Below are 4,095 nucleotides of genomic sequence, written 5' to 3' on the forward strand. Positions count from 1 at the left end.
ATTCATCTAGCTCGCAACACATGGACACGTAATGGCCATATATATGAGTTAACGCTTCATGTTAGCATCTTCCGTTAGTGACTAATTGAGCAACTTGGACAATGAATGATTTCACTAAAGAAGTTAACTCTTGGGGATTATTTTCTGTATTTTAAAACTAACGAGACTAAAGTGTTCGATTTTAAAAATCTCAATGTCTTATTTGGATAATTACTCATTATGACATGGCCAAAAATGAGTAAAATTTTTCATATGGGTGTTTAGCCAAAAGGATGAAACCCAAGAGAACACCCTAAGAAGTTGAGCTTATATCTTTAAATGGAAACTAAATTAGTGAAAGTTAGTGTAGAGAAAATCACCTAGTTAAAAATGAACGAAACTATATGTCTTTTCAATAATGTCTCATATCATGAGCATCCTTTTTTTCTAAACACCCTTTGAAAAGAACCTCCAAAGCAATGTCCGAATTTATACCTTAAGTTGTGGAAATTAACTCTCCTTCTTTCACTATTTTGTCTAAAAAACATAAAATAAAGAGGGAAGACTCAAAAGCACCCTTTGACAATTACCTTATTTAGTGATAGGGCTATACATGGTTTGGTTAATCTAAAAATCAAACTTATTTTTGGGTTAGCCAAATATATAATTTGGTTAATTAACCAAATTGGTTTTATATGATAAAACTGGTTATTAACCGATTAGAAAATTTAAAAACCGATTATAAAAATAAAAACCAGTTTTAAAAAATAATAGATTTAAAAAAAACATATTTTTAAATTAAAAAAGATTGGATTTTTCAAAAAAAATTAAAAACTGATTTTTACAAAAAAAATCGGTTAACCAATTTGAACACAAAAATTGCATAAAATTTGGTTTTGTTTTAGTTAATCGGTTAAAAATCTGTTTTTAAATTTGGTTTTAGTTAACCACTTTTTAATAATATGGATAAAATTTTTAAAATTATTTTATTAAATAGATCAACCAAAATGTGGTTATAATTTTTTAAGCGATTAACCACAATTTGATTATTTTTTGTACACTGTAACACCCTTACTATCAGTATGTCACGCTTCCGGCTGCGCTACTCTAATAGCAAGAAGTATTACGACTAACTTCATATACTTAATATTAAAACAGGAGCCTGTGACTCGACACTGTATCGCTGATTTCTTTGAAAATTGGAAATAAATATTTTATCTTAAGAAAAATACAAGCAGGCATAGATTCATATACAAGACTCCTTACATAATATCTCATAATATATATATATATAACATACAACTCATATCCCTCTTACAAACTTGTAATAATAAAGACGAAGGAAAAAAATAATCTAATTAACACAACAACATATAAACCTAACGCAGTATAACTCTTCTTAATGCTCCTTCATCCGATTCTTGAAATGGTAAAGCTGTAGGGGGTGAGAACCTAACCACACGGTCTCACCACGGAGTTTCAAAGTTGTCATAAGAAGATATTTAATAAGAAAACTATTTTCAAACTCAGTGATTATCGTTGCCTTAAGGATCTTTTAAAAACCTATAAGTAATTGTTCAAAACCTTTTCAAAGAAACAATGTTTAATCTGTCAGAAATCCGAAACCTTTCCTTTCTTATAAGAAAATATCAATCAGAAACCAACCACGCAATCAAACAACACAATCATTAATTCAGCACCAAAGTTCATTCTCAAATGTAGCACGCTAGGACAAACACAGACAAGACAGACAAGGAAAGCACAGGTTTAGGTAGCAGTTACAGCAAATAGTTCAAGTAGCAGTTAAGAACAGTTTAGCAATTAGGCAAACCCAAACAAGTTCAAACCCAAACAAAGCATACAAATGCATATGATGCATGCCTGTCCTATGGCTAATGAGGCTCATCTATCGGTTATCCAGCCAACCCGACAAGTCTGAATTGACCTTAGACTGTCCCCCAACGTGCATCCCCAAGAGTCTATGCATAGCTTTTTCTCAAATAATCAATATTGCTCAATGGGTGTAACATTCCAGGAAATTTATATGGTGCCCGGTCACACTTACGTCGTAGGGTCAACAGAGTATCGAGTTTTCAACCTGGTATACGTGGTGGCAAGCCACAGCACTTAATCTAGGGAACCTCGTATCTCAGATATTTCAAATTCATAAGCCATATGAATAATTCAAAGATCATATCTCAACATTCTCAACATCATAATCATTCATCAATCCAAATCTCATTTCCAAATTCATTCAAAAACCATATTTCAAAGAAAATCCTCATCAATCCTCATCATCCTTCTTTCCATCCCGTTCATTAACAATCCCAATTCAAAACATAATTCTTTCTTTGATAAATAAATCAATCTTAAAACATATAATGTTTAAAAATAAATCTTTTTAATTAATTACTTCAAATAAAACTTCCAATTTTATAAAATTTCGGCAACATCTCCATTAAAACTTGGACACTGCCACCCATTTCGGGTCCCAACCAAACTAAACCAAACGCCTGTTAATCATTCAAATCACTTCCAATAACCATTATCACAACAACACTCAATCCAAGGAAATTGCAAAATCCAGAATTCAATCAACCAATCCTATAAATCACAATTTAAACCGACTTCAACCAACAACATCAATCAATAGTTAAGAATTCTCAGTCATCTCAAATAGTTTCAAACTAAATCATTCCTCAAACACTTTTCGAATCATTTCCAAAATAGCAAATCATTCTCAATAAATAACCCGTTTTCAAATATCAAGTCCCTACTAAATTTATTTTAAAATCAAATTCCGATATAAAATCGGGTTTAATATCAAATCAAATTTCAATATTAAATCTTTTCTAAAATCAAATCGTTTCCAAAATTAACCTAAAAGGCAATAATAAATCTTCTCTAATAATTCAAAGAAAACCACTTTAACAACATCAATCAACTAAAGCAAATATCCAACTTTCTCAATCGATCAGTTTATCAATCAAACTAATAATCTCATTCAACCAAAACAACTCAATTCAATTCATAAAGCTCACAAAATCACAAAAATGTATTTTACGCGTTAATATCGATTTATAACAACCCTATAATATAAAATAGATTTAAAAAAACCCTACCTCAAAGTCAAAACTCGAAAAACCAAAATGCGTCAAAAACCTCTTTTCCTCGGCCAGCAACAGCAACAGTCGTAATCTCAGCTTTATCCACTATCCGTAGCAGCAACCGCAACTCTAAGCGCGACACACAACAACCGGAACTCGAACCTACGTTACCAACATCTCATAATCTTTATCAAATTCATAACAGAGCAGACATACACTAGCGGTGAAGGTTTTGAAAAGATATGCTTACTTAACAAAGGAGAAACATGGAGACGAAGCAATGGCAGCAATTCCAAACTGTCCCCACAGCGGCTCCGGTGATGGTGGAAAACCTCAGTGGCAGCTTCAATAACATCGAAGTGATAACCATATCCCTAGAAATTGAAAGGATGGAAATCGAAAGCAAGAATATTCTTTACCAATGGCAGTGGCGGCAGCTAAAAACTCTAATAATGGCTGCGGCAGCTCAGAAGTGACTCTGTCAGTTCAACAGTAGCGGTGACTCCCTTTTCTCTATTCCATCTGCGTTTATGTTTCCCTCTCCTTGGGTCGGATCCTCATGGTGGCCTGACAACTTCAGAACGGCGATGGCAGTGGGTGACCCAGCAGTGGCAGAAGATCCCAGCCCCAACCGCGATGTCGTTCCTCTCCTCCACATGCGACAGCTTCGATCTCCCTTTGGCACGCAACATGATGGCTCTCCTCCTCCTCTAGTTTGTGCGATGGCAGCAGTGGGGTTTTGGGTGGCAGAGACGGTGTAGAGCTCCGGCGACTTGGACCTCCGTGAAGGTGACGGCGGAACAGAACGCGGCGACGACAATACTGCTGACGGCGGCGAAGACCCGACGAAGCTGGCAGCGGCGGGTTTCTTCCACGCCTGCGAGCACAACGGCGGCGATGAAGAGGATCGGCGACGGTGACGGTGACGCTGGCGGCGCTAGCTTCCCTCGGCGATGATGAAGACGGCATGGACAACTGTGACGGCGCGATACCCTTCATGGCGCCTTCC

At 35.8% G+C, this 4,095-nt stretch overlaps 1 long non-coding RNA gene across 1 annotated transcript; it reads right to left on the reverse strand.

Annotated features, from left to right (window-relative positions):
• On the reverse strand, window positions 3,116-3,527 carry LOC110265868. Its single transcript, XR_002352356.1, has 3 exons — window positions 3,506-3,527; window positions 3,337-3,429; window positions 3,116-3,248 (listed from the first exon to the last, which is right to left on the reverse strand). It is a non-coding gene; the product is annotated as an uncharacterized LOC110265868 (long non-coding RNA).

The sequence above is a fragment of the Arachis ipaensis genome, chromosome B08 (assembly GCF_000816755.2).
Source record: "Arachis ipaensis cultivar K30076 chromosome B08, Araip1.1, whole genome shotgun sequence".
NCBI classification, from domain to species: domain Eukaryota; kingdom Viridiplantae; phylum Streptophyta; class Magnoliopsida; order Fabales; family Fabaceae; genus Arachis; species Arachis ipaensis.